The sequence below is a fragment of the Triticum aestivum genome, chromosome 6B (assembly GCF_018294505.1).
Source record: "Triticum aestivum cultivar Chinese Spring chromosome 6B, IWGSC CS RefSeq v2.1, whole genome shotgun sequence".
NCBI lineage: Eukaryota > Viridiplantae > Streptophyta > Magnoliopsida > Poales > Poaceae > Triticum > Triticum aestivum.
This window is the reverse complement of record NC_057810.1, coordinates 382,377,793-382,397,987: the sequence shown is the minus strand read 5'-3', so window position 1 is coordinate 382,397,987 and position 20,195 is coordinate 382,377,793.

Genomic DNA, 20,195 nt, shown 5'->3' with positions numbered 1-20,195 from the left:
AGCACTCACGCTTATCTTGCGCATTTTAGAGTATCCACTTTCACTTGTCTATGAACTGTACAGGCAACCCAGAAGTCCTTTACCGCGGACACGGCTATTCGAATAGATAATGTTAACCCTGCAGAGGTGTACTTCTTCACACACGCTCTCGCCACTTACCGCCATTTACACGTCATGTATCTCAGCAACCTTCAAGCGGAAGCCTGGCGAGGGTGTCAGCCACGACCTGACTAACCACACAAGTCTCTCGTCCAGGTTTATCGCCTATTCGGGTTCCATCCGCAAGGAGATCCGGCCGGGGTGTCGCTCACGGCCCCAAACGATGTGAGCAGGGTTCCCAAGCCCACCATCCGGGTGCCACTTGGTACACCGTGCCACTGTGCCTAGTCTGTCCCAAGCCCATCTGTACCGGGTGCCACTTGGTAGACTACTAACACTACCTACAAACACCAGAAACTAGTTGCAACTCCTGGACAGAGATCAAGTTGATTAATAAGTCGAGAGAGTCAATTAAGGATCCCAATGTGTGGTAGTAGCTGTTCATGGATCACAAACACAGAACTCAGTTCCTGAGGACGGTTTCAATGAGACAACCCACCATGTACTCCTACATGGCCTCTCACCGCTACCTTTACCAAATCATGTTCACACACTTAGCTCTCAACAGTAGGACATGTTCACACACCTCCGATTCATCCCCGATGAATCAGACCTGACTCAACTCTAAGCAGTAGCAGGCATGACAAACAAGCATGAATGAGTAGGCACATCAGGGCTCAAACAACTCCTACTCATGCTAGTGGGTTTCATCTATTTACTGTGGCAATGGTAGGTCATGCAGAGGATAAAGGGGTTCAGCTACCGCAGCAAGTAACAGATGAATCGTTGTTGTCCTAATGTAGTAAAAGAGAGCAGGAGCGAGAGAGTGGGATTGTATCGGAATGAACAAGGGGGTTTTGCTTGCCTGGCACTTCTGAAGATAGTAAAGCTCTTCATCAGTGTCATCGAACTCATCGTCGGAACGTCGTCTACTGAGAGGGGACAAATACCGGCAAACAAGGAAGAACACAATCAATGCAATGCAGCAATATGATGCATGAATGTGACATGGAAATATGATGTTGATTGACCTAATGCAACTAACAACAAGTTAAATGCATTTGGTTTGAACACTAGGTTCAAATTCAAACTCCATATGTGATTACTTAAATGCCATTTAATTTAATTGTCCTAAACAGTAGTGATAAGTTGTTCTAACATGCATGAAAATGGTACAGATGGATAGATTGGATTTTTCTGATCATTTTTCATATATAAAGTATTTCATTCTGAGTTACGGTTGAATTTATATGATTTTTAGAAGTTTATAACATTTTCTGGAATTTCCTGGATTATCTTTATTCCAGAAAAAGATTAATTGCATCAGCATGACGTAGGTGTGACATCAGCAGCTCAACTGACCCGGTCCAGGTCAAACCTGACTAATGGGGTCGACACGTTAGTGACACAATTAACTAACAGGGTTAATTAAATCTAACTAATCAAATTAACAGCCACTGGGCCCGCTGTCAGTGTCAGCAGGGGGTAATTAGTCCTAAACTAGTCTAGTCAGGGGCAGGGCCGCGTGTGTTGACCCCAGGGAGGTCAAACCCCGGGTCGAACACGTCAAACTCGCTGGCGACTCGACGCCGGCGAGGCCAGACACGACGGCGAGGCTCGGATTTGGTCCTCCGTCGAACAAATCGACGGCGGAGACGCGCTACGGACTGCTGGTGAACTCGCGCATCGAGTGGTGGTGGCGGTTGGGCCTGGGGAGGCCGGAGTTGTCGCTGGCGTCGACCTTGGCGGTCGCCGGAGCTCGGGTGAGCTCGGGGTCGATGCTACGATGGCCGTGGCGATGTGCGATTATCACCTACGGCGTCTACGTGATGCGGTGAGTACGAGGGGCGCATGCCTGGGACCAAATGGTCACCGGAATGTGGCCGGCGACGAGATCATGCGGCAGCGCGGTTCGGTCTTCAAGGGGGCGATGGCTACAGCAAGAAATCGAGGCGGGAAGAGGGGAATTCGGTCCGTGAGCTCACCGCGGAGACGTTGGGATGGTCGGCGTGCTCGGAGGAGGCTTGGAGGTGATGGAATGGCGGTGACGATCTCGGTGGCCCGAGGAAGGGGATGGCAGAGCTGGCGGCATCCAAGGCTTCCGGTGCCTTCCATCTTGGTGAGGAGGAAGAGGGGGATGAGGCGGGGCGTCTTGGCGCGTCGGCGAGGCGAGGGAAGCACGGTGGCTGTGGCAAATGGCGTCGGCGACGACGAGCTCTGCTCGGGCGCGTGTGGGGAGAGAGCAGAGGAGGGGAGAGCGTTCAAGAAAGTGGGAGGGGCCAGGAGGGCTGTGTGGCGTCTCCAGGTGGTCGAGGAAGCGAGCAGGGAGGCAGGAGGAGGTGGAAGCAGGAGGTGGCCGCGGGTGCGCGCGCAGGCGACACGCCTCTGCCTACTGGCGCGAGGAGGAAGGCGACAGGGAGGAGGCGGTGGTGGACTGGGCCGGCCAGCTACAGTGCTGGGCCGGTTGGTGGCGTCAGGTAAGTTATTCTCTCTCTCTCTTATTTTTGTTTTCTATTTATTCTGTTTTGTTTTGATTTAGTAAAATACTAAACCATTTGATAAAATGCTGAAAATAACTGTGGGTACTTGTGAAATTATTCCCAACAGCCCTCAAGCAGTTTCAGAACTACTAGAGCATTTAAAATTATTTATAGGATGTAAATGCCCTAATTCAAATACAATATGAGTTAATTTAAAAATCCAAAAATGATCTAAGAATATATTCATCATTTTTCGCAGAGGTTTCCACCTTAACCAGAAATCATGAACTTTTCTTAGGGACATTTTGGGTTTATTGAAAAGATTTTATGGTTGACCCTATTTGATTTAATTTTGGTGCTAGGGTTTGTCAATCCCCATTTCAAGTTTAAATGCAAGTTAAACATGATGCACACATGAAGGGCTAGCCTACCGCATACCAGAACTAGGGATGTGACAATTAGGTGCCGGACGCGGCTGTTCATTTGCTTTCCAAAGTTGCTTTCTATTTTTAGTAATCTTTCAATGGATTTGGTATTCTCAAACATTGGTTTCTCGAGTTGTTTCCTTCTCCTGAGCTGTCTTTGGCCTAAGGGCATGAGAGAGGTGGCAGTCACCCGCCACTTCGTCTCGCGCGCCTTGCGCGTGGGGCTAGGTAGGTGTGTGCACCCTGGGCCTGCCTCTGCGCGCACACACCACGCCGAACCCTGCTATTTTGGCTTTATCCTCACGAGGGGCCCTCGATCGAGTCCGTGGGCACCAGCACTCCTCATGTCTGTGCCCCCCGGGCAGCGCAACACGGTGCATCAGGTCTGGGATAATTAATGGCAGGGGGCTCGCGTAAGGAGGAGTGAGCCTCTTGACAGTTTTTCTCTTTGTTCAAAGATAGCTCCACCTTGCCGCGGCTCCTGAGACCCCAAGGCGTGTCTTCCGGGGGCTGCACCCAAGGCTCCCCGAAGATGGGGGCCCTATCAAGTATCCAAGGCCAGGCTCTCGTGAGGCGAATAGTGATTGCACGTACCAAGCTAAGCTTCCCTACCTTAACTCACCCAGACCGCAAACGTTACAACACAGCATCAAGATAGCAAGCATAGCATACAAGGCATAACTGCCACAGTTCATTACATGCCCCCGCAGGGTACATCTCTCTTTTTCGAATTACAGGAGAAAGGAAAGGCTAAACAAAGAGAGCCCGAAGGCGAAAGAGCTCCGCGCCGGCGCCGCATTCTCAAGCAGCGCCTCAAGGCGGCCCGACGCTTCACCAATTATACCATAGGAGACCTGGGGCTACCGGCCTTGAGTCCAAGTTCGCCAGTCCCAGCTTCACACTGGGCTCCTCTCTAGCTTCACTAGAGCTCCATGGCGGGACGAACCCCCAACATCCTCGACCCGAGCATGATGACGTGGGGGCCGGTGGCAGCCGCCACTGCTCGAGCTCTAACCCGAGGAAGAACTGCCGTCACGAGAGGAAGAGCGCGTCGCCAAGACCAGGCTCGCCATCGCCACCATCATCGTCGCTGCCATCCTCCGGGCAGCACCCCACGCTGCGGTCGTCTCCCCTGAACACCTTCACGTAGAGGGTCGCTAGGCCGTCGTACTTGAAGTGGAGTGTGTCGGTGTCAAAACCATCGGATCTCGGGTAGGGGGTCCCAAACTGTGCATCTAATGCTAATGGTAACAGGAGGCGGGGGACACAATGTTTACCTAGGTTCGGGCCCTCTCTATGGAGGTAATACCCTACTTCCTGCTTGATTGATCTTGATAACATGAGTATCACAAGAGTTGATCTACCATGAGATCGTAGAGGCTAAACCCTAGAAGCTAGCCTATGATTATGATTGTTGTTGTCCTACGGACTAAAGTCTCCAGTTTATATAGACATCAGAGGGGGCTAGGGTTACACAGAGTCGGTTACAGAGAAGGAAATCTACATATCCGAATTGCCAAGCTTGCCTTCCACGCAAAGGAGAGTACCACCCGGACACGGGACGAAGTCTTCAATCTTGTATCTTCATAATCCAACAGTCCGACGTAAGCATATAGTCTAGCTGTCCGAGGACCCCCTAATCCAGGACTCCCTCAATAGCCCCTGAACTAGGCTTCAATGACGATGAGTCCGGCGCGCAGATTGTCTTTGGCATTGCAATGCGGGTTCCTTTTACAAATACTCTAAAGATCTTGAACACAAGAATCGTGTCCGACTCTGCAAAACAAGTTCCACATACCACCGTAGTGAGCACAATATTCCACAAGTCTAATCTGCTGACAATTTTCCCATAGCATGACATCACGTCGTGACCCGGTCATTATTCGAACCGTTTTCTCAACCTCCTACTGCACATCTTGCGACGCAGTTTTATTGGCACGTCTTGTCGAAGCAGAGATCATGTCCCCTTATCATGGGATTCTCATCAATACGGGTGTGGGTAACCCAACCGCGCCATCAACACGGCGCTTGGGGAATAAGAGAGTTTCTAGGGCAAGTGGGGAGGCGCATAGTTTCTACCGCCTTTATAAAGAGATAAGGATTCCCCTTTTTCACCCACGCCTTCTTCTTCCTCTGCTCATCCATTCTCGAGCTCCAACGCCCAAGCTTTCACCTCCTCCGCAAAGTCATTCCGAGCATGTCCGAAGTGGGAGGCAAGTGGATGGCCTCCGTTATGGAGGAGGACATCGCGAAGCTTCGGGAGGCCGGATACCTGTCCGCAAACATCGTGCATCGGCTTCCGGCCGAATGGCAAATCATCCCTACCCCGAAACCCCAGGAAATGGTAGTATTCCTCTCTCACTTCGTCCGCGGACTGGGATTCCCCCTCCACACGTTCGTCCATGGACTTATGTTCTACTACGGGCTGGACTTCCATGATCTGGCCCCCAACTTCATCCTCAACATCTCAGTGTTTATCGTCGTGTGCGAATCCTTCCTCTGCATCACGCCCCACTTCGGCCTATGGCTGAAGAACTTCAATGTGCTGCCAAAGGTGGTGGGCGGCCAGCAAGCAGAGTGCGGGGGCGCCATGGTGGGCAAGATGCCCAATGTCACCTGGCCCGAGGACTCCTTTGTGGAGACTGTGAATGGGAGGCAATCGGGGAGGTTCTACATCACAGAGCCGCGCAACGCCAACTGGGCAGTGACTCCCGAATTTCAATCCGGCATCCCCATGTGGCTCACCTCCTGGAAGGAGAAGGGCTTAGCCTGGGGCTCAGCGGAAGAGCTGACCGGACTTCAGACCTGCGTCCAAAATATGATAAGCAAGAAAATCAAGCTCGCCAACGTGGTCCAGGTTATGCTCCTCCGCCGGATCCTTCCGTGTCAGAGACGGGTTTGCAATCTGTGGGAGTTCGACCCGGCCGAACACCAGATGCTGCAAGAGCTCTTTGGCACGATGCAGGAAGACGTCTGGAAGGTGCTCTTCAAGGCCACTGAGGTACCACCGCCCATAACCGAAGATCGCGGACTCTGTGCAAAATGCCCAGCCAATCCGATAAGTTTTCATACTTTGCAAGATATGCCTTTTACCAGCACATCCGCGGGAGGTATCTAAGCCTCTATGCCGATTTTACAGGCCTCGGTAGCGATAGCAGAGTAGATTGACTATTCGGCTCCGCTACCTGAAGATCAAGCATCGCCTCTTCTAACGAAGATGTTGTTTCCGGCGCCCTATGAGGTGCCGGAGAAAAAGGCCAAGAAGACGGCCGTGGGGACCAGAGAAGGTCACTGGCGCAAGGTTGTGTCGGACGTGACGTCCGACGACACCGAGACGCCCTCCTTCTCCTCCTCTGAAGACGAGGAGGAGGAAATCCTTCCCCCCCACCGGGGGAGAAAGAAGAGGAAGGCCGCCCCACATGGGGAGGTCGAGGTGTCCAAGAAGGGAAAAACCTTCCTTCCGGACCACTCCACCGCAGCCACCAACAGAGGCGAGGAGTGGGAGCCCAGGGATATGCCCCTGGCTAAATCATAAGTATCTGGGCACAATAGTATTTCCGGTATGTTTGCTTTATCGCTTCTTATCATGCAAAACGTGCACATGCAGTCCGGCCAAATACCACATCGAGGTATCCTCCTCTTTGGAGGGGTCTCTGGGCCCGTCGGCGATGAACAATGATTTGCTTCCGACAGCCTCGTCCCCCAGGACCATGGACGACACCAAGGTGTTGTCTCGAAGGATAACGAGCCCAGGGGAGACTGTTCCGGACACACCCCAAGCAAAATCCCAGTCGCCGAGCACATAGGGGGAAGACCCCCATGGACTCCGATATTGGGGGCTGCAGCCCCCAGCCGAATATGGCTCCGGAACCCCAAGTGGTTCCGAATTCAGGCAGGAAGCCTCTCTCTAAGGAGGGCGTGCCGTCTGTACTGATGACCTTTGTCCATCCAGAGGCACCGAACAACTTGTTGGAAGCGCTTCATAGCGCTTCCATCGATGAAGAACACCGTACCATTATGAGTACGGTGATTGAGAAGGTCCGGTCCGCCAAAAGCGGATTGACCGAAGCCTGCGCCAGCGTCCTAACAGGCTTTGAGGTAAGTAATAAAATTGTGAGAGAATATCACAATATAGGCAGTAGCCCTTGATGCTCTGTTTGGTGTTTGGAAAGAAAAAGCCGAACAGAGGATGAAATAATGCTCGCAGGAGTCTAACAGAAGATGTCTATGTGAATAACTAGGCATCACTGCTGGCCACTGCCGCTCGTATTGCGGAGGTCTCTGGACTAAAGCAGGACCTAGAGCGGAGCGAGGGAGAGCTCGGCCTCACGAAGAGGCATCTCGAGGAAAGTCAAGGTACGCAATGCCCCATCTATGCACTTATAAAGGATAAATTGTTTCGGCTTATAGAGGCATCATGAACTTTGATAGGGGCCACGACCGAAGTGGCAGTCCAGAAGAAGACGCTGACCGAGGCCAAAGACAAAGCGGCCAAGGAACGCACCGAGCGCGAGAAGCAAGAGGCCCGGGTCAACGAGGCTCAGTAAGAGCTCCAGGATTACGTCCAGAAATGCGAGTCCTTGGAGCGTGACTCTAAGACTCAAGAGTCCGAGCTTGCTAAGGCCCTCCAAAGCGTGCAAGACGCCAGACCCGAAGCCCAGAAGACCCTCCAGGAGATTCAGGCGGCCAAGAAGATTGCGGCGGGTAAGGCATTCATTATGCAAAGCAAGCATGTGAAGGAGACTTTCCTTTTACTTACCTGAATTCGGAGCTCTCTAGGAGCGTTCGCAGATCTACCGCGCAGCATATCTGATGCCGCAAAGTTCTACCGAGCCAAAGAAGGGAGCTCAACGGAGAAGTTGTTCTGGTCTCAGTATCTTGGGACAGAACATCCGAAGCCCTTGACCGACCAGCTGAAGCAACTGGTCGAACTGCACAAGGTGGCCGAACTGGCCGTGAAGGACCTCATAGTCCGGCCGTGGCCTACCGAGCCTATGCCAAGCAGCTACTTCGATCTAGTGAAGCGGCTTGTGAGTGCCTGCCCGCGGCTTGAAGTCATAAAGCGGTTAGCTTTCATTGAAGGTGCACGCATGGCCTTCGCCCTCGCAAAAGTGCACTGGGCGAAGATGGATCCCGAGAAGCTCATGACCAAAGGGCCACCAAAGGGCAAGGAGCACCGCCGGCCCGAAAATTACTATGATAGTGTCATGAAGGGCTCCCGCCTTGTGGCGGAGCAATGTGCGAAGGATGTAATCTTTGAGTGAATGAACTCATTTTATCCTGTAATATGAAACAAGTTCATTTGCGCAATATAATGCTTGTTGATTTAAAAAAATTCCTCATGTGCGACCGCTTACAAAATCTGAGGGTTGGCCAATCGTCGGCTTCTGCCCCCATGTACCTAGTAAAGGGGTGTTCTGGATAAATCTAAACACTCTTTATCCAAATTTTTGGTCCTTTAAGGAGGTGTTTAGCGCAACGAACAAGGCAATCGGACTATACAACTTTATCACCCTCACTTAGCCATAGAAGTTCTATAATTTTAAATTTTGGCGTAGCCCCTGGTATTCCGAAGACCGAACTTGGGGCGCTATACACGCCTAAATCGGACAAAGACCGATTCCTTGCCTGAAGCGGAAAAATCTTTAAGGATTTGAAACCTCGCGAACAGCGACCAGCTCTTGCCGCATCATGACAGTCAGTTTTCGGCTTTCTCTACTGAGGTGATCGTCTGGAAGAACCGGGACACAATCGCAGTAGTTCTCCCTTTACTACCCTAGCCAATATAGCGGAACATAGGGTAGCAAGCACAGGAGCTGGGCAACCCAACTATTGACCCAATACATGATTCGGAGCTGATGCATATAATGCTATAAGTTCGGGGTGCCGCACTGTCGAAAGTGTTCGGACTTTCTTGCCGTGTTATGGGGTACACTGAAGCCCCTGGCGAACTGAACGTACCAAAATGTACGGGTGCAATTTGTAATAAATAAACAGTCAAGGAAAAAAAGAGAAATCTAATAATAAACTGACTTTGTACATTATTTTCCATTGTTATGATACGTCAAGGCGTATGTATACACGTAGTGCGATAAGCAAATAGGACTATTTGACATGCCCTAACCAAGTGCGAGCTGCGTGTGGGTATGTAAAACAGGTATAGCGATCGTTATCAGAGACCACCTGGGGATTCCTTTGTACCTCAAAGCTCCTTGCCACCTTGGTGTTTCCGCCCTGTGATGGGTCCGATAATCAGGTTATCGGAAGAGCCTCAAGAATATAGGGACTTAAAAGAAATACAAAGGTAAAGTATGCGGATTCTGGGGCGGTGGAGCCGCATTGTGGATCGTAGTTTAGTTGTGCCTCCATCTATGCCCATGGTATTTTTAGTGCGTAATCATGCATGCGCGGCACAAATTTTGCCGCCTGACTGGGACTAGGTCGGAGGCTGAATTGCTAGGCGAGCTTTGGGTGGGCCGGATGATCCTGTTGTAGAGTACTCCGGACTCGCTTGGTGGTGTCCGAGGGCTTTATATCCGAATTGAGGGTTTGTCTGAGGAGACTGCTCTGTACTTCTGCTTCAACGGCTGCAATGTGTTCCTCCGTGCGGAGGAAGCGCTCTGTGTTTGCATTGACTGTTATAACACCACGAGCTCCGGGCATCTTGAGCTTGAGGTAGGCGTCGTGTGGCATCGCATTCAATCGAGCAAATGCGGTTCGTCCTAGCAGTGCATGATAATCACTGCGGAAGGGGACGATATCCAAAGACCACTTCCAGTGTGATTAATCCTGTACAACAGGCCTCTACACCTGGTGTGACACCTTTGAAGGTGGTTTTGGTGGGTTTGATCCTTGAGGGATCGATACCATTTTGCGCACTTTATCCTGATAGAGCAGGTTCAGGCTGCTGCCACCGTCCATGAGGACTCATGTGAGGTGGAATCCGTCAATGATTGGGTCGAGGACCAGTGTGGCTGAGCCGCCATGGCGGATACTGGTCGGATGGTCCCTGCGATCAAAGGTGATCGGACAGGAAGACCATGGGTTGAACTTTGGGGCGACTGGCTCCATCGCGTAGACGTCCCTTAGCACGCGCTTCCGCTCCCTCTTAGGAATGTGGGTGGCGTATATCATGTTTATTGTTTTCACTTGGGGGGATTTCTTCTGTCCTCATGTGTTCAACGGCCGGGGCTCCTCGTCGTCATCACTATGCGACCCCTTTTCCTTGTTTTCGGCATTTTGCTTGCCGGCCTATTTAAATACCCAAGATTCTCGGTTGGTGTGGTTGGCTGGTTTATCGGGGGTGCCTTGGATTTGGCATGAGCGATCGAGTATGCGTTCCAGACTGGGCGGGACCGGATTGTTTCTTTTAAATGGCTTCTTCCGTTGACCGGACTTGGAGCCATTGAATCCGGCATTGACATCCGTGTCTTCGGTGTTGTCGCCATTATTGCGACGCTTGTGTCTGTTGCGCCGGGGCTTGCCGTTGTTGTCTCTGGCGTCTGAAGTGCCAGGATTTGTTGATGTGCTGTTGCTACAAGCCAACCAGCTGTCCTCGCCCGCACAAAAGTGGGTCATGAGTGTTGTAAGGGCTGCCATGGATTTCGGCTTCTCTTAGCCAAGGTGTCAGGCAAGCCACTCGTCACGGATGTTATGCTTAAAGGCCACTAGGGCTTCGGCATTCGGACAGTCGACAATTTGGTTCTTTTTAGTTAGGAACCGAGTCCAGAATTTCCTGGCTGACTCTCCGGGCTGTTGGGTTATGTGACTTAAGTCATCAGCATCCGGTGGTCGCACATAAGTGCCCTGGAAGTTGTCAAGGAATGCCTCTTTGAGGTTCTCCCAACTGCCAATGGAGTTTACCGGCAGACTATTCAGCCAGTGCCGAGCTGGTCCCTTGAGATTTAGTGGGAGGTACTTGATGGCATGTAGATCATCGCCGCTGGCCATGTGAATGTGGAGAAGGAAATCTTCAATCCATATCGCGACGTCTGTTGTCCCATCATATGGTTCAATGTTCATGGGCTTAAACCCTTCTGGGAATTCATGCTCCATTACTTCGTCAGTGAAGCATAGGGTGTGTGCGGTGCCTCTATGCCGGGCTATGTCGCGACGCAGTTCGGATGAGATTGGTCTGCTGTATTCAGCCCGGACGGATTTGTCTTTACTATATCCGGCTTGGTGGTCGTCGTCACGCGTTGGGGCGTGCCCCCTCGATCCGTAGATCGATCTTGATTGTCCTGCTTTGTTTTTCAGTTCATCTCGCAGGTCGTGCGTGTAGCCCCAGGCCTTCGTGTTTTTGTTTGGTTGACGACAGGGTGCGGGCTGGTGTTCGGGTTGATACGCCGCTTTGTCCCGGCCACGAGGTGGTCGGTCAGCCACATCCTGTGCTGGTAGTATAGGCTCTAGTGCCTCGTCCTTGAATTGAGGTAACAACCTGCGCCTCGGGCAACTTTTGGTTGGGTGCTCGAGTCCGTATTCCTCGGCCTCCAGGACCTCAGTCCATCTGTCAGTGAGGAGATCTTGATCAGCTTGAAGCTATTGTTGTTTTTTCTTCAGGCACTTTGCAGTGGCTATAAGCTGGCGCTTGAATCGCTCCTACTCGACGGGATCCTCAGGCACGATAAATTTTTCGTTGCCGAGGCTCACCTCGTCTTCGGAGAGGGGCATGTAATTGTCATCCTCTGAGTATTCGTCCACTGCCTGTTCATCAGGGCTAGCTTGCCCGTCCTCCCGTCCGGCCTGCTCGAAGCATGGCTGGTCGGGATTGTTTCCGTCTTCGGCATCATCTGGAGTGCTATTGTCTCTTGTGCCGGTATCGCTGTTTTTGCTATGGCGGGGTTTAGAGCGGCGCCGCTGACATCGGCGCTTAGGTTGCCTCTCAAGAGGATCATCCTCCATTGCATCCTTTTCAGCCTCGCCATTGTTTTATTTGGGTGTGTCCACAATATATATGTCGTATGATGAGGTAGCAGTCCAGCGCCCTGTGGCTGGTGGTTCCTGTTCTTCTCCGGCATCGTCGTCCATACCGTCGATGTCTTCGGAGTCGAAATCAAGCATGTCAGTTAAGTCGTCGATAGTGGCTATTAAGTGGGTGGTGGGTAACGAATTCCTTCTTCGTCCGCTTCCCACTCAAGCCGGACATAGTTTGGCCAAGAGTCTCCTGATAGGGAGAGAGATTTTAGTGAGTTTAGCACGTTGCCCAAGGGCGAGTGCTGAAAGATATCTCCGGAGCTAAACTCGATGATCGGTGCCTAGCTAGGTCCAATGGGCACTGATGTACGCGGTTCGGATCCTACAGCAGGAGACGAGTCCGAGGATCCGACGACACAGACCTCCTTGGAAGTGAGATCTGTGTCCGGCTCCATCGCTGCTGAGTGTGCGGCCTCTGTGGCGGGGTCCATCCACCCATCCTCGGATGGCACGATCTGCTCTAGATTTAAAGCTGGGGCAGCTACAGGTGTGATCTCCCGAACATCGTCCGATGGCAGATCTAAGTCATGCTCATCGCGGCCGTAGGGCGCACCTGTCATGGGCTTGAATCCGTCGAAGATCAAGTCTCCGCGGATGTCGGCAGTGTAGTTGAGGCTTCCAAACCTAACCTGATGGCCAGGGGCGCAGCTGTCGATCTGCTCCATATGGCCAAGCGAGTTGGCCTGCAGTGCGAAGCCACCGAATACAAAGATCTGTCCAGGGAGGGAAACCTCACCCTGGGCCGCATCATTGTAGATGATCGAAGGGGCCATCAAGCCTTATGGTGATGAAAGCACCAATGTCGGTGTCAAAACCGGTGGATCTCGGGTAGGGGGTCTTGAATTGTGCCTCTAAGGCTAATGGTAACAGGAGGCGGGGGACACAATGTTTACCCAGGTTCGGGCCCTCTCTATGGAGGTAATACCCTACTTCCTGCTTGATTGATCTTGATGATATGAGTATTACAAGAGTTGATCTACCATGAGATCGTAGAGGCTAAATGCTAGAAGCTGGCCTATGATTATGATTGCTGTTGTCCTATGGACTAAACCCTCCGGTTTATATAGACATTGGAGGGGGATAGGGTTACACAGAGTCGGTTACAGAGAAGAAAATCTACATATCCGAATTGCCAAGCTTGCCTTCCACACAAAGGAGAGTCCCACCCGGACACGGGACGAAGTCTTCAATCTTGTATCTTCATAGTCCAACAGTCCGACGTAAGCATATAGTTCGGCTGTCCGAGGACCCCCTAATCCAGGACTCCCTCAGAGGGTGCACCTTCTGCCCAGGCCATGCACACGGACAAAGGTCTGCCAGCCACGGGTTAGGACAACATTGCCGGAGGCGGTGACCTCGGTACCAACCCACGAAGCCCTACTTCAGCAATAGTCAGCCTGTATCCAGAGACCATCGAGCCCTGAAGAAGGAAGCTCATCGGAGAAGAAGCGCGGGAGGCGGAGCGAGGTGCTGGCCGGGTTCCCTGACCACACCACCAACTCAGGAAGCACGTCCACCAAGGAGAAGCATGGCCGAGGCGGGCACACAATCACGACGCGCCTCCCTTCATCATGGGGGCTGCTTCGAAGCCGGTGGCCCCCGCCGCGGGAAGAGGTGCCTGTCGGTGTCAAAACCGGTGGATCTCGGGTAGGGGGTCCCGAACTGTGCGTCTAAGGCTAATGGTAACAGGAGGCGGGGGACACAATGTTTACCCAAGTTCGGCCCCTCTCTATGGAGGCAATACCCTACTTCCTGCTTGATTGATCTTGATGATATGAGTATTACAAGAGTTGATCTACCATGAGATCGTAGAGGCTAAACCCTAGAAGCTAGCCTATGACTATGATTGTTGTTATCCTATGGACTAAACCCTCCGGTTTATATAGACACTAGAGGGGGTTAGGGTTACACAAAGTCAGTTATAGAGAAGGAAATCTACATATCTGAATTGTCAAGGTTGCCTTCCATGCAAAGGAGAGTCCCACCTGGACATGGGACGAAGTCTTCAATCTTATATCTTCATAGTCCAACAGTCTGGCGTAAGCATATAGTCCGGCTGTCCGAGGACCCCCTAATCCAGGACTCCCTCAGTAGCCCCTGAACCAGGTTTCAATGATGATGAGTCTGACGCGTAGATTGTCTTCGGCATTGCAAGGCGGGTTCCTTATCTGAAGACTCCAAAGAAGATCCTAAACACAAGGATCGTGTCCGGCTCTGCAAAACAAGTTCCACATACCACCGTAGAGAGCACAATATTTCACAAGTCTAATCTGCTAACAACTTTCCCATAGCGTGACATCACGCCACGGCCCGGTCATTATTCGAACCATTTTCTCAACCTGCTACTGCACATCTTGCGAGGTGGTTTTATTGGCACGTCTTGTCAAAGTAGAGATCATGTCCCCTTATCACGGGATTCTCGTGAATACGGGTGTGGGTAGCCCAACCGTGCCATTAACACAGCGCTTGGGGAATAAGCGAGTTTCCAGGGCAAGTGGGGAGGCGCAGGATCCCTACTGCCTTTATAAGGAGATAAGGATTCCCCTTTTTTCACCCATGCCTTCTTTTTCCTCTTCTCATCCATTCTCTCTTGCTCGAGCTCCAGCGCCCAAGCATTCGCCTTCTCCACCCACAAAGGCCCTCCAAAAATGTCCGAATCCGGAGCAGGAGGCAAGTGGATGGCCTCTACTGTCCTGGAGAAGGATATCAAGAAACTTCAGGAGGCCGGGTATCTGGCCAAGAAGATCAGCCACCGCCTTCCGACGGTGGGACAGATTGTCCCTACTCCGGAACCCCACGAGAGGGATGTATTCCTCCCTCACTTTGTCCGCGGTATAGGGTTTCCCCTCCACCCATTAGTTCGCGGCATTATGTATTACTATGGGATTGATTTTCATGATCCATCCCCCAATTCCTTCCTCAACATCTCGACGCTCATCGTCATGTGCAAGGCCTTTTTCCGCATCTCCCCACACTTCGGCTTATGGCTGAAGATTTTCAATGTGAAGACCAAGGTGGTGAGTAGTGAGCATGTTGAGTGCGGGGGAGCCATGGTAAGCAAAATGCCCAATGTCACATGGCCATCAGGTACCATCAATGATTCTGCCAAAGGGTGGCAACAACAATGGTTCTATGTCACTGAGCCACGCGGCACAAAATGGGTCGCAGCTCCCGAATTCCAATCCGGAGCTCCATTGCGGCCTACGTCCTGGCCCAAGAACGGCCTAAACTAGTCTTCGCCAGATGAGTTGTCAGTGCTCCAAACGCACGTCAAGGGTATGGAAGACAAGAATATCTAACTCTTCAACGTAGTCCAGGTGATGTTAGTTCACCGGATTCTCCCTTCTGAGCACATGGCTTGCAATTTATGGGAATTCGACCCGGCCAAGCACCAGACCCTATTAGGGTTTTTCGACTCATCGCACAAACACATCTGGAAGGTGCTCTTTAAGTCCGGCAAATCATGGTCGGATTCAGCCGAGGACCGCGGGTACCAACTGTCTCGACCCACGAGTTCGGTAAGTCTTCGTATGTTGGCAAGTCATACGCTTTATCTACATAATCCAAGGGAAATGCTTAATGTGTTTTCCCACAACTCTCCCAGGGCTGGACGAAGAAGGCGGGGCGGATCTACTGTCCGGCCCCACTACCAGAAGAACCAGCCGGCCCACTTCTGACGAAGATGCTGGTCCCGGCGCCTTACAAGGCGCCGAAGAAGAAAACCAAGAAAGAGGCCAAAGAGAACAGGGGAGGCCATCATCACCAAGGAACTTCGCACATAATACCCGAAGACTCCGAGGACCACTTTTCCTCCAAAGAGGATGAGGAAGAGGAGGAAAGCCGACCCCCCCTGGCGAGGGGAAGAGAGAAAAGGACGGCCTCCACACAGAGGCTGAGTCACCTAAGAAGGGAAAAACTCCCTTTCTGAAGGAATCCGCCACCGCCACCAATAGCTGCCCAGAGTGGGATCCTAGGGTCCAGTCCCTGGTGAAATCGTGAGTATAGAAAACCCGGACACGCTTGCGCATCCAGAGTCACTATTGTGTGACATTTAATCGCATTGAGTCACACTTTTTTTGCAGTCCGGCAAGGTCCCTGTCGGTGTCAAAACTGGTGGATCACGGGTTGGGAGTCCAGATCTATGTCAGGACCCCGACTCGATGCCACATCGATCTAGCATGTAACACCTCATATCGCTTTGCAGCCTCACGCACGGTATCCCCACGGCTGTCGCCTTACCTTTGCCCGGGATCGTTTGCGCATTTTGGCACACGTATATGATGGTGTCGCTATCATCCATATGATAAAGAGCCCGGGCTGACATGGCTAGTCGTAAACCCAAAGTGGCACTAACTTACAGGGACAGGCATTCATGACCCAGCATCGAACGTGTCGGTCATCAGCGAGTGAATCCAGGCTGTAGCACTGGGCTAACAGGACTCTGGTGAACCGGGCTGTAGCGGGCTAGCAGGACTCCGGTATTCATCGCGTGACATTTCCCCGAAGGGACAGACACAGGATCGAGGAAGGACACATGCCGGCCAGCCTAAGTGTTCCGGAGCAGTAGCAAGCTACCAGGGCTCAGTGGAAGCACTAGGAGACATTTCCCGGTAAGAGAGGCTACTAAGGATAAACAACTAGATAGTCAGATCCCACACATAGCAATACACATTACACGTACGCATAACATGCAAGTATGTGCTGTACAACATGGCATCACAGCATAACTCAACAACTCATATAGATAAAGGCTCAGAAGAGCCGTCATAGCAATTATCGCAAACAGGGGTCACAAGACCCATCATACAGAGCATACAAGCAACAAGCGGAAGCATTACATGTCTGGGTACAGACATCTACAAATGAAAAAGGCTGAAGAGCCTGACTATCTACAACATCCGATCAAGATCGTAGCTGAGGTACTAGCTACTAGTCGAAGTCCACGAGAACACTAGTAAGACCGAAGTCTCCGCTGCAAAAACATAAATAAAGCAACATGAGTACAAAGGTACTCAGCAAGACTTACATCAGATCCTATCATACATGCATTTGCATCAAGAGGGTAATGTGGGGTTTAGTTGCAGCAAGCCAGCTTTGACTCTGTGGCTATCCTGTTCTACGACTACCAGAAATTCTGGAGGTGAAACAACGTACACGAGTCCACTAATCACCACATAATACACTACTATGGACTCATCCCCGTCTCCCTACGAGAAGGCCATCCATAGCACTCACACTTGTCTTGAGCATTTTAGGGTATCCACTTCAAGTTGGCTATGTACCATGTAAGCATCCAAGAAGTCCATAACCGCGGACCCGGCTATTCGAATAGATCATGTTAACCCTGCAGGGGTGTACTTCTTCACACACGCTCTCGCCACTTACCGCCATGTACACGTCATGTATCTCGGCAACCTTCAAGCGGAAGCCTGGCGAGGGTGTCGGCCACGACCTGACTAACCACACAAGACTCTAATCCAGGTTTATCGCCTATTCGGGTTCCATCCGCAAGGAGATCCGGCCGGGGTTTCACTCACGGCCCCAAACGATGTGTGCAGGGTTCCCAAGCCCACCTCGCCGGATGGATCTACGCTTGGTACACCGTGCCACTGGTGCCTAGTCTGTCCCAAGCCCACCTGGCCGGGTGCCACTTGGTAGACTACTAACACTACCTACAAACGCCAGAAACTAGTTGCGACTCCTGGACCGAGATCAAGTTGGTTAATAAGTCGAGAGGGGTTGAGTTACCGGAACCCAATGTGTGGTAGTATCGAGTCATTGGACAACGTACACAGAACTCAGTGCTTAAGGACGGTTCCAGTGAGACAACCCACCATGTACTCCTACATGGCCTCTCACCGCTACCTTTACCAAATCGTGTTCACACACTTAACTCTCAGCACCAGAACATATCGTAACACTCCAATTCATTCCCAATGAATCAGACCTGACACAACTCTAAGCAATAGCAGGCATAGCATGGTAGGAACACATCAGTGGCTTCAATCAACTCCTACACATGCTAGTGGGTTTCAACTATTTACTGTGGCAATGACAGGTCATGCAGAGGAATGGGTTCAACTACCGCAGCACAAAGTAGCAGATGAATCGTTGTTGTCCTAATGCAATAACTGAAAGCAGGAGCGAGAGAGTAGGGTTTTATCGAAATGAACAAGGGGGTTTGCTTGCCTGGTAAATCAACAAGGGAGGCACTGCTTCACCGACAGGTACTCTGGAACGTCTCCGGAGCAGGACCTATCGAGAAGAAACGGTGCCGGCAATCAAAACACAATCATATGCAACAATATGATGCATGAGCATGGCATGTAGATGTGATGCTGTTTGAGCTAATGCAACTAGTATTCGATTGAATGAAGTCCATTTGAACAAAAGGTTCAAATGCAACTCCAAAATAAGTCTCTTAATATGCCATAATGTGTTTTCTCATATTCAGCATGTATAAGTTGGTTTGTCATGCATGAAACTAGTACAGATGGAAAGATTGTATTTTTCTGATAATTTTTCATATATAAATTATTTCAATCTGAGCTACGGTTGAATTTCTATGAATTTTTGAAGTTTAAATCAATTTCTGGAATTTCCTAATTTAATTTAAATCCAGAAATCATATTATTGCGCCAGCATGACGTCATCACTACATCAGTGGGTCAACGCGGCTGTCCAGGTCAAACCTGACGTGTGGGACCCACACGTCAGTGATAGGGGGGTTAACCCCGAGTCAAACCTGGGCTGATTAGCTTTGACTAAGCCCTGGGGCCCACTCGTCAGCGTTAGTAGGTGGGGATTAGTGCATAATTAATGGAGCCACGTCAGCCCGCCGGAGTTCTGGCCGGCGGCGACCGATAACGCGGCGGCGACTCACCGGACTTGCGCTACAAGCGGAGTTTGGTCGCGCGAAGACCACCGGGGCGTAGCCCGTCGTCGTCCGCATCCAGGGGAGCTGGTGGGGGACTGCGGGGGCGCCGGAGCTCACCGGAGCAAAGCTCACGGTGGCGGCCGGAGTTCGGGATAGCGCGGGCGTGGGGCTGCAGCTCGCGTTCGAGCGAACGGAGGGCACAGGCGGTAGCTACGAGGCAGCAGGAGCACATCGAGCTACTACGCGAGGCGGAGGTGCTCGGGGGCACGGAGCTCGCCGGCCATGGCGGACGGCGGCTTCGGGCGCTCGCGGGGCAGCGGCTACAGGGCACGCGCAAGAGAGAGAGAGGTGAGGGGAAAGGAAGAGGGGCTCACGGCGGACTCGCAGAGCAGGCCGGTGTGCTCGTGGACGTCCTGCGTCCAGCGAATCGACGGTGATGGCGGCGAGGTCGATCTCCAGCGTCGGTGGTGAAGAAGACAACGGCGTCGGTGATGGAGCGCGTCCGGAGGTGCGTGGCTTGACGAGGAGGTAGAGGGGGTCGTGGCGGAGCTGGGAAGCGTCTCAGGGAGGCAAGGGGAGGCCGGTGGCGATGGCTATGGCGAACGGCGGCCACGGTGGTTCTCGGGTGAGAGAGAGAGAGCAGGGGGAGAGGAGGAGGGCGAGGGAGAGGGAGTGAGAGCGGTGCGGGGCAGCGCGTGGCGACGTTCCGGACGTCCAGGCGTCGAGGGGGAGGACAGGCAGGCAGGTGCCGTGGCGGCACGGCGGTGCGCACGCGCCGGCCACATGCCCCTAGCCTCCTGGCGCGAGGAGGGGGACGACTGGCGTCGGCCAGTCAGCTGGGCCGAGCTGCTGGGCCGATCGGGTAAGTGGCCCAGGTAAGTCTCTCTCCCCTTTTCTGTTTTCTTTTCTAATTTTCTGACATTTGTTTGATTTAATAAAATACTAAATCAATTTATTTGCTTATGCCAATTTTTGTAGGGGCTAATGGTATTATTCCAGAGCTCCTTTATAATTGGCATAATTTTTGGACCATATTTCATATATATAGAAATATATTTCCAATGCAAATATTTATCGAATTAATCCAAATGGCCAAAATAAATATCCATGAGCTCCTAAAAATATTGTTTTGATTTTTATCTCTGTCCAATATTTTCAGAGAGCAACATGAGCATTTTCTTGGACCCTTTTGGAGAAATTTTTATTTGGGTCATTTTCAAAAATGATTCTGAGGGTTCCACCAATCCTCATTTCAAATTTAAATGAAATTTAAACATGATGCACAAATGACTAGCTAGTCTAGGTCATACCAGACTAGGGATGTGACAACTCGCCCCCACT